This window comes from Mus caroli, chromosome 19 (assembly GCF_900094665.2).
Source record: "Mus caroli chromosome 19, CAROLI_EIJ_v1.1, whole genome shotgun sequence".
Taxonomy (NCBI): Eukaryota; Metazoa; Chordata; class Mammalia; order Rodentia; family Muridae; genus Mus; species Mus caroli.
The window spans coordinates 55,719-66,978 of record NC_034588.1 but is presented as its reverse complement, the minus strand read 5'-3'; the positions used below and the strand labels follow the sequence as shown (position 1 = coordinate 66,978).

The 11,260-nt window shown below is 47.4% G+C and overlaps 1 pseudogene; it reads left to right on the top strand.

Annotated features, from left to right (window-relative positions):
• The window catches only part of LOC110285953, a 2,674-nt pseudogene extending 1,383 nt beyond the window's left edge, over positions 1-1,291 (top strand).
• The last annotated feature ends 9,969 nt before the right edge of the window (positions 1,292-11,260 follow it).

Sequence of the window (11,260 nt, the reverse complement as noted above, 5' to 3'; positions counted from 1 at the left end):
CAGGGGAGCAGCAGGGGAGCTGGGGGAGCAGCAGGGGGAGCAGCAGGGGAGCTGGGGGAGCAGCAAGGGGAGCAGCAGGGGGAGCAGCAGGGGGGCAGCAGGGGAGCAGCTGGGGGAGCAGCAGGGGAGCAGCAGCAGCCACAGCCCTCTGGGGACTCTCTCATGTATACCCTCTCCAGAGTTTCCCAAATGAAAATATCTGTGCTGACAAAAATCACTGCCCTGCTAGTGCTGAGGCAAATCATAATCACCTGCTGTGAAGCAGCCTCTTATCCCAAACCTGGGGTTAAATAAACTAACAAAAACATAGGCACATAACATAACTTGACTTTTAAAGAAACCAACATTCTTGAGACACAGTAATAAATATTATCATCACCATCGTTATTATTAAGTAAAATTCAGTTAAAAGGCTGGGTTCGCCGGAGTGTTTCTTTAATTCTTGAACTCAAGAGGCAGAGGCACTTTCTCTCTCCACCAGCCAAGCAGGACGCCCAAAGAAAAGAAGGCCACTGGGAAGAAGGTGGCCCCGGCCCCAGCCATCGTCCAGAAACAGGAGGCCAAAAAGGTGGTCAATCCTTTGTTTGAGAAAAGGCCCAAGAACTTTGGAATTGGTCAGGATATCCAGCCCAAAAGAGATCTAACACACTTTGTCAAATGGCCCGGCTACATCAAGCTGCAGCGGCAAAGAGCCATCCCCTATAAACGGCTCAAAGCACCTCCTGCCATTAACCAGTTCACCCAGGTGCTGGACAGGCAAACAGCTACTCAGCTGCTTAAGCTTGCCCACAGGTACAGGCCAGAGGCAAAGCAAGAGAAGAAGCAAAGGCTACTGGCCCGTGCTGAGAAGAAAGCTGCTGGCAAAGGTGACATCCCAACTAAGAGACCACCTGTCCTCCGAGCAGGAGTCAATACAGTCACCACCTTGGTGGAGAACAAGAAGGTTCATCTGGTGGTGATTGCCCATGATGTAGACCCCACTGAGCTGGTGGTTTTCCTGCCTGCCCTGTGTCGAAAGATGGGGGTGCCCTACTGCATCATCCAGGGAAAGGCCAGACTGGGATGCCTGGTCCACAGGAAGACATGCACCACGGTTGTCTTCACACAGGATAACTCGGAAGACAAGGGTGTTCTGGCTAAGCTGGTGGAAGCTATTAGGACCAATTATAATGACAGATATGATGAGATCCGTTGCCACTGGGGAGGCAACGTCCTGGGTCCCAAGTCTGTGGCTCACATTGCCAAGCTGGAAAAGGCAAAGGCTAAAGAACTCGCCACTACACTGGGTTAAATGTACATTAAGTTTTCTGTACATAAATATAACTACAAAATTTAAAAACAAACAAACAAATGGGCTAGTGAGATGGCTCAGTGGCTAAAAGCACTGGCTGCTCTTAGAGGTCCTGAGTTCAATTCCCAGCAACCACATGGTGGCTCACAGCCATCTATATGGGGGATCTGATGCCCTTTTCAGGCAGGCAGATATATATGCATCAGAGCACTCATACATTAAATAAATAAAATTTTAAAAAAAGAAAGAGAGAGAGAGAGAGAGGCAGAGGCAGGCAGATCTTTGTGAGTTTCAGACCAACCAAGCCCATTTAGACCCTGGGAATGGGGGGTGGAGGGAGAAGGAGAAAGAACAAGCACAGATCGCTGCCACACAGCTTAAATAACAATAAATTAATGCAGCTTCAGACAAATATTTTTATTTTAAAATAATTTTAAGAGGGGGGAATGAAGACATATTAGGGTAGAAGTAAGATTTTTAATGGGCTGAAGAGTGAGGACAGGCAAAGCAAGAGTGCTGCAGCAGAGTGCATGTGTAATTCCCAGTCCTTGGGAGGCTGAGGCTGGAGGGTCATGGGTTCAAGGCCAGCTCAAGCTTTATTAACTACACCTTGTCTCAAAGAGTCTTTTCAAGGTTGGGCTTTGCTGCTCTGTTTGGTATTAACTGCTTTGGAAATTAGTCTATTACAGCATGCTTTCTTCCCAGGTTCTAGAATCTTCTCTCATTTGCTCTGCTACCTTGCTGCAGCTCTTAATACAAATTTAAACATTTTCATAATTTAAAATGAATTTACATGCACACATGTTTTTGCATGTGTGAGGATACTTGTTCATGTGGGTGCACAGGCATGGGGAGGTCTGAGGCTGATGTAAGAGCCATCTTCCATTACAAGAATGGGGCTCAGCCGGGCGTGGTGGCACACGCCTTTAATCCCAGCACTCGGGAGGCAGAGGCAGGCGGATTTCTGAGTTCGAGGCCAGCCTGGTCTACAAAGTGAGATCCAGGACAGCCAGGGCTATACAGAGAAACCCTGTCTCAAAAAAAACCAAAATAAAAATACTTAAAAAAAAAAAAAAAGAATGGGGCTCTTCCACCCCATTCACGGAGGAAGACTCTCCCAGTCAAATCCAGAGCTCACTGATATGCCTAGTCCTGCTGGCCGGTATGTTCTGGATACCCCCTATCTCTTGCCTTCGAAGGCTGGAATTATACTGGTCAGTCTTTATGTGGTTTTCTGGAGACCAGAATTTGGATCCTCAGACTTTCATGGCCAAGTGTTTTAATCACCCGGCTATCTATCTCTTCAACTTTTCCGGCTCATATCTTCCAGAGCTAGACTCAGCTTCCAGAGTCTTTTCTGACTTGCTTTGACATGTGCTCACTTGAAACTTGAATCACACCTTTGTCTTGCTGGCAACTGCATCTGACATGTGTCATCATTCCCGAGAGAGGCAAATGGTTTTGAGCTGAAGTCTGGTGGTGCAAGGTCTCAGACCACCAAGGGCCTGAGGATGGGAGAAGAGGGTCATAATTAGGACGTAGGAACTGGGACTCCCCTGACAGAAGGGCTCTTTCCATAGGTTACAGGACACCAGGGGACTCACTGTGGGCATGGCTGAGCTGGCTTCTGTGTGTTGAGAGCAGTTGCTGGCATTCTTTTTATAAAAGATTATTTATTTATCGAGATAGGATATTTATTTATTTATTTATTTATTCATTTATGTATTTATGTATTTATGTATGTATGTATGTATGTATGTATGTATGTATTTATTTATTTATTTATTTATTTATTTATTTATTTATTTATTTATTTATTAATGTAGCCCTAGCTGCTGCTCAAGGAGCTGTGGGTCTGGTATTTATAAGTCTGCTTTATTCTGTTCTACTTGCAAATGCTAGTCTTCTCAGGTTTTAAAATGCATTTGAGTATTTTCTATTTCCTTACACATGACCTAGTGCAGCCTGAGGCCACGGGAGCAAGGAAGCCCTAGTACACTTGGGGTTTGTCCCTACCCTGAGGGACCAGGGATGGAGCAGAGTTGGTAGTGCTTGCTGAGCAAGCACAAGGTCCTCGGTTTGCTCCGTAGCCCCATACAAGCAAGGCAAGGTTGTGCATGCCTGCCAGCCCAGCACTCAGGAGTTGGAGGTAGGAGGATCCGAAGTTTAAGGTCATTCTTGCCACATGGTGAATTGGAGCCTGTAAGGCCAACACTTGGGAGACTGGGGCAAAAGGCTTGCTGCAAGTTTGAGTCTAGACCAAGGAAGTGTCTCTAGAATCTTTCTAGGCCACAGAACAAGTCATACCAAATACAGAATATCAAAATTATCTCTTTAAAAAAAAAAGCTATTGTGATTTTCCCATCATGCACCCCAGTCCTGCTCATCTCCCCATCCCCTCATATCCATTCTTCACCCTTGAAACCTTCCCCCCAAAATAAAACACAAACAATAACAACAATAACAAAGCATACATAGAAAAAAAATCTCATAGAGTGTCACAGTGTGTCCCACAGCACATCTCTCTGTCAACACATCTACACATGGCAAATGCTCATTGCAATGAATCATTGGTCTGGTTGGAGATCTCTGGGTTCTGTGATCATCAATATCGAATCCTCATCAAGATACCCCCATCCCACTCCCTTCCCAGTTATCCTGTTGAAACCCTGTGTCATGGAGATCCTGCAACTTTGGAACTCCAGGACTGGCCCTTTCGTGTGTCCCAGCCATTTGCAGCTGAGCTCCTCAGGGCACTGGCTCTCTCTTATCCGCACCACCAGGGTGAGCTCTCCAGCACTGCTCAGGCTAGGTGACCCAATGCCACCATGTGCAAGAGGCAGGGTCAGCTCTCCTTTTCTCATGGCGTCAGGGCCAGCTCACCCACGCCCCGCTGCTAACCAGAGCCAGTTCCACTTGCTGCCTAGGTGACTCAGGGCCTGCTCTCCTGAGTGATCACTCTTACCCACACCTCCAGAGCCAGTCAAGGTGCAGGGCCCACTCTTCCAAGTTCTACAGCCAGTAAGGGGCAGGGCCAGCTCTCCCACTCTCACAACCCCAGAGCCAGCCCTCCAGAATGCCACAGGCAATGAGGGGCAAGGAGAGGGAGGGCATCAGCCTAGCCCAAATACCACCTCATGGCGGATGAGACCAGGCTCCCAAACTCTTGCTCTGGGGTCTTAATGGCCTGCTCCCTGACACTAGGGTCAGCTTGCTGTGCTGTCCAGGGGAGGGGCAGGGCCAGCTCTCCTGAGCTCGTGACTCTGTGGGCAGCTTTCTCCACTGCTGGAAGTGGAGAGGGGAGAAAGGACATAGCCCTGCATCTGTGCTATCTCAGGGCAGATAAAGTGGAGAGGTCAGTGCTCCCACACTCATGCCCTCAGGGCTAGCTCACCAACACCACCACCTCCAGAGCCAGCTGCCTGGGTGAAGTTCAGGGCCTGCTCTCCTACGTGCTGCTGCCTGGTAAGAGATGGGGCCATCTCTCCAGAGCTCTGCATGCCCTGAGGGGCGGGGCCAGTTACACAGCCCATGGACATCCAGGTGGTCCCAGGCAGCTGCTCCAACCGGGAACTTCCCCGTGTTCTCTAGTGGTAATGTGAGCCAGGGACATCAACACTGACCCCTGCCACTGTGTGTCCATGAACTCAGACATGACCCTCAGTGGCAGCTTGGGCTGGGACCTCACCAATATACCCAGCTGGCAGAGCTGGCCACTCACAATAGGCAACTCCCCTCTACCTTCCAGTTTCCAGTTCCATCTCTCTTCATAACACTCAAGCTGTTCCATTTCTCTTTCCCTTCCATCTGACCACCACAGACTCACACATTGTAGTGCCTCCAGCAGGCTATCCTCGAAGCTGGTGGGCTCCTGGGTGACATCTTATACCTGTGCTGCATGGCATAGCAGCAAGTGGGTATCTACAGCTTGCTTGTGCCATGTGCTGGAGGGCAGTTCTATGGGTGGCATAGCAATCCACAGGTCTCTGGCTTCCTCCTCCTGTGCTGCCCTGCCTGGATTTGATTTGATTTGACTTAGTTTTTATGAGTCATAGCCATAAGATAGCTTTGTCCAGGAAGCTAGGAATCAAGCTAGGATAGACAAAGGACTGCTGTCTGCTCTGCCTTTGACTGATACAAGAACCACATTATCAACAAGGTGTCTCTTTGCCCATCGCCAGGGAAGTGGAGGGTAAGAGGTCAAAATTAACTGTTGTTGTTTATCGGCTCATAGGGGAATAAACCCTAGAAAGATCTAGAAACCAGGGGCTGGGGAGATGGTGAGGAGCACTTACTGATCTCCCAGAGGACCAGGGTTCGGATCCCAGCACCTATGTCAGGTGGCTCCCACTAACTTCAGCTCCAGGTACACCCACCAGGAACATAATCACATAGACATAAACACACATATAAAAAGTTTTTTAGATCTTAAAAAAAAGGACTCATCTTAAATTAATATTTGTTTTTGTTAAGATAGGATCTCACTAGGTAGCCCAACCATTGATTTTTTTTTTAAGAAAAAAATTTGGAGGGAATTCTTTGAAAATGAATCTTATGAGCCAGGTGTGGTGGCACATGCTTTTAATCCCAGCACTGGGGAGGTAGAAGCAGGCGGATCTCTAAGAGTTCAAGTTTGAGGTCAGCCTGGTCTACATAGGGAATTCCAGGCCAGACAGTGATACATAGAGAAACTCTGCCTCAAAAACAAAGCAAAACAAAAGAACAGCAGAAAATGAGACTTCTGAAGCCCAGGCTGGCCTCAAATTTGCTATGTAACCAACCAAGGATGATCTTAAACTCCTGCTCCTCTGCTCTCCCAATGGCTGGGTGTTGACATGACAGGTGGGATTTCTGAGGAACACAGACGAAAACATTCTCAAAGGAATTATTAAAAATTGGGTGTTGGGATATGCTCCTTTAATCCATTTCTCATAAATTAGACGCCAGTCTGGTTCAAACAGAGTTTTTGGCCAGCCAGGGCTACATAGAGAGACTTTGTCTTTGTTGTGGTTTAAATAGGAATGGCCTTTATAGACTCATGTGTTTGAATGCTTGCCCATAGAAAGTGGCACTATTAGGAGGTGTGGCCTCATTGGAGTGGGCATGACCTTGTTGGAGGAAGTACAATTGTTGGAGTGTTACTGTGGGCTTTGAGGTCTCATATGCTCAAGCTATGCCCAGGGTAGCACGTAGTCTTCCTCTACTGCCTGTGGATCAAGATGTAGAACTCTCAGCTCCTTCTTCAGCTCCATGTCTGCCTGCACGCAGCCATGCTTTCTAACAAGATGATAATGGACTCAACCTCTGAAACCATGAGCCAGCCCAATTAAATGTTGTTCTGTATAAGAGTTGCTTTGGTCATGGTGTCTCCTCGTCACAATAAAATCCTAACTAAAACAAGTCTCCAAAACCAAAACAAACCCAAAAAGAACACAGTAGGATTTTTCACACTTCATGACCACTAATCACAAGTTGGTCTTGCTCAGGGATTCGAGAATGATTGAACATATGCAAATCCATAGGGAGAACACAACACAAATCAATCATGTCATCTCTTGTAATTGAGGAAAATATGTAATAAAAATATAAAAAAAAAATCATGTCATCTCAACTGACTCAGAAAGGGCCTTTGATAAAATTCAATATCTACAACGTTAAAATGTTCTTAAAAATTCATAAATATATTGTTTAAAATTCAACACCCCTTCTTTACAAGAACTTTCTTAAAGGGCCAGAGATGTTGCTCAGTGGGTAAAACTTTTGCCATACGAGCACGAGGACCTGAGTTTAAACCCTAAGAACCCATAGAAAGCCAGGCATGATATCACGTGTCTAATCCCAGTGTTCCTAGAGAGAGAAGAGAAGCACAGACAAGACGATTTGCAGGAGCTAACAGGCCAGCTAGCTTGATGTACACAGTGGTAACAACAAAGAGACTGCCTTGAACAAGATAGGGGGTGAGGATCAGTTCCTGAGGGTGTCCTCTGAGCTCCATATGATACCATGTCACATACATATGAATGGAAGACATACACACCTACAAAAGAAGAAATTATTTTTCTCAAGACAAAGTTTCTCTGTGTAGCCCTGGTTATTCTGCAATTCTCCCTGTAGACCAGGCTGGCCTTGAATTCAGAGGTCCACCTGTCTCTGTCCTCCAGATTGCTGGGATTAAAGGTGTACTCCACCATGCCCAGCTAGGGGAAAAAAAATGTCTAAAACCTTGAAGAAACTAGGAATAGGGCTGGCGTGGTGGTTTGAATATGCTTGGCCCATGGGAGTTGCACTATTGGGAAGTGTGGCCTTATCAGAAGAGGTGTGGCCTTGTTAGAGGAAGTGTGTCACTGTGGGGGTACACTTTGAGGTCTGCTGGTGCCCAAGCTCTGCCCAGTGTAGAAAGTCTGCTTCTGGCTGCCTTTGGATTAACATGCAGAACTCTCAGCTCCTTCTCCAGCATCATGCCTGCCTGGACACCACCATGATAATAATGAACTAAACCTCTGAACCTGAAAGCCAGCCCCAATGAAATGTTGTCCTTTATAAGAGTTGTCGTGGTCATGATGTCTCTTTGAAGCAATAAAACCCTAAACAAGACAGCTGGTGAGATGGCTGGGTGGTATAGGTGCTTGCCTGATGACTTGAGTTTGATTTCCTGGATCAAATGGTAAAAGGAGAGAATCAACTCCTGCAAGTTGTCCTCCACCCTCCACTCCAGCCCCACCTCCATAAATAATAAATGTAAGAAAAATCCAGCGAGCATGCTTTCTGTTGCTGTGGTAAACCCATGACCAAAAGCAGCTTGGAGAGGAAAGGGTTTGTTTGGCTTTCAAGTTTCCCTTCTTCCTTGAGGGAAGTCAGGGCAGGAACTGAAGCTGAGCACGGAGGGATGCTGCTTGCTGGCTTGTTCCTCCTGTGTGCTCAGTTACCTTTCTCATACAACCCAAGACCACCACTGGCTCATTGGTTAAGAGCACTGGCTGCTCTCGCAAAGGACCCATATTTGGTTCCCAGAACCCATTTGGTGGCTCCCAGCCTCTTGTAATTTCAGTTCTAGAGGATCTAACACCTTCTTCTGACTTTTTTGGGCATCAAATGCACATATGATGTACATGCACACTTGTAGACACCCCTACAAACATGCTTTTAAAACGTAATAAGCTTTGGCTTCTGCAGAAAGCCAAGTCCTCACCCTACAGGGGCTTGGGATTCAGTGGTGAAGACAGGGGATAAACACTGACATGTGACAAAGTCCTAAGTAGTAGTTTTAACCCCTGTGGAGATGGTCAAGGTAGAGTAATGGCTGGAGGGAGATGGGATGAATGGGTAAGGGAGACCCCTCTGCAGAACCTGAGTATTCAGGGAGAGGAGCAAAAAGAACGGCAGACAATCACATCAAGACTAGATGAGTCTCCAAATACCAAAGGGGAGGGAAGAAGGAAGAGAAGGAGAAGGAGGAGGAGGAAGAGAAAGAGGAGGAGAAAGAGGAGGAGAAAGAGGAGGAGAAAGAGGAGGAGGAGGAGAAAGAAGAGGAGGAGAGAGAGGAGGAAGAGGAGGAGGAGGAGAGAAGAAGAAGAAAAGAAGAAGAAGAAGAAGAAGAAGAAGAAGAAGAAGAAGAAGAAGAAGAAGAAGAAGAAGAAGAAGAAGAAGAAGAGAATAATTTTAAGAGCAACAGCGGGGTCTCATGTGACTGACTTTAGGTGGCATACTTATGTGACTGACTTTAGGTGGCATACTTGTAGAGCTGCCCCTGCCCTCGAGTCGGGATCTCTTCCCAGCCTGAGTCCCCACATCTCTGAGCTCCGCCATGTCTGCACTAGGACCTCACTAGGCTTCCTGTCTTTTCTTCCTGTCTTTGTGTACAGCTATGCACCAGAGACCTGAAGGGGAGATAGGGGCCAACCAGATTAATCCTGGCTCTCTAGAGAAGACATGCCTGGAGAACAAACAGGCTCTAGTCTGCCTGCTATGCTGTGCCAGCAGGAACCAACAAGAGGCTGCTGTATCAGCCTCCTAGGGGGCAAATGGGGTGACAGTGAGCCCCAGCATGCACCGGTTGCATGCAGCTCTGCTTGGCTTTTTTGTGTTCAGACAATGAACTCATCTTTGCTGTATATTGGTATTTTTTTTAAAATGTAAGGTCTCAATTTTTAAGTCTACAAAGATATGACTTGTGGGGCTGGAGAGATGGCTCAGTGGTTAAGAGCACTGACTGCTCTTCCAGAGGTCCTGAGTTCAATTCCCAGCAACCACATGGTGGCTCACAACCATCTGTAATGGGATCAGATGCCCTCTTCTGGTGTGTCTGAAGACAGCAACAGTGTATTCACATACATTAAATATTTTTTTTAAAAAGATATGACTTGTGTATCATATTGAGTTACTTGGAGACACACAATCTGGTAGCTTTGGCTGTACCCACAGGGTGATAAAAAGCCATTAGTCTTCCAGCCCCAAATCCTTGGCAGGCACTAACTTGTTTTTCTGTCAAATTAAAAAATAAGAATTGGGCTGGTGAGATGGCTCAGTGGGTAAGAGCACCTGACTGTTCTTCCGAAGGTCTGGAGTTCAAATCCCAGCAACCACATGGTGGCTCACAACCATCCGTAGCGAGATCTGACTCCCTCTTCTGGAGTGTCTGAAGACAGTTACAGTGTACTTACATATAATAATAAATAAATCTTTAACAACAAAAAAATAAGGATTAACCTATTTTAGACATATCATATAAATACAACATGATCATTTGTGTCTAGCCTCTTTCACTGCGCATGTCCTTCTCAGGGGTCACCTGGTGTGTTGTGGTAAGTGTCTTTAGTTCTTCTTCTTCTCCCTCCTCTTCCCTCCCCCCCTTCCTTTTTGAGACAAGGTTTCACTGTATAGCACTGGCTGCCCTGGAACTAGCTCTGTAAAACAGGCTGGCTTAGAATTGACAGAGATCCTCCTAACTCTGCCTCCTGAGTGCTGAGAATAAAGGCGTAACCACCACTGAGTAGGACTGAGTAATATTCCATCTGTATGGGCATACCACATTTATTTTCTCCATTTATCAGTGGAGGGGTGACTGTGGCTTCTAATGAGCCTAGGTAGGGTGTGTTGGTGGGAGGTCCTCTCACTATGACTTTAAACTGTGACTAGATTGCTGAAGTCTTTCCCATTTGGGAAGTAAAGAGATTCCAAGGTCCAACCTTATGGTTACCTGCGTCATCTCTCAGACCCTAAGACCGACTGATAACCCTGTCTTCCGGCTTCTGAGCTGCCTTCCTTGGGATTGGCAGCATTTCCCTGCACCACTCCCTATCTGAAACTCCAATGAGACCTGGGGCCCTTCCAACCCTACAGAACTTGTGTGATGGAAAATGAGGGAGCTGGCCTCCAGATAAGCTAATTGTTCCCCAGGGAGATAAGACCAGTCCTAGCACTAAGGAGGTGGAAGCTGGAGCGACTGTGCCCTGTGGCTTCCGGGTGAGTGTGGCCGGGAGCTGCGGAGGCCACACTCCACCCAGGTTAAGTTAGAGATGCCCGTTTGCCTTGACTCTTAGGTGTATTTCCCTTGTAAACCAGGGAATCCAGATGCCCTGTGCTGGGGGGAGGGAGAGTCAAGGTGGCCCGGCCAGGAGCTAGGGGGTGTGCGTGGGAGGGCGTGTGGACTAGGGGTTGAAGGGGTGAGTGGGTGGACTCGGGCCATTCTTTCAGGGTTAATGTCAGACAGACTGCGTCCCTCCACCCCCACGTGGAGAATGAGAAGGCGTCCCTAGCCCTGTGCAGGACTCTGGGGTGGGTTAGGGACTGCAGTGGGTTCCCCACCCCCAGGCGCAGCCTTGAGCTCTCTATAGGGCAGCTGCACTCCAGGATTCCTGCTCTGGATTGGGTCTGCACCCTGTGCTGGCAGCAGTAATCCTCAGCGCCTGAGCCCTGCCTCAAGGCTATACTGTGTATTAAGAGACAGTCTAGCTGTATAAGTAGCAGCAG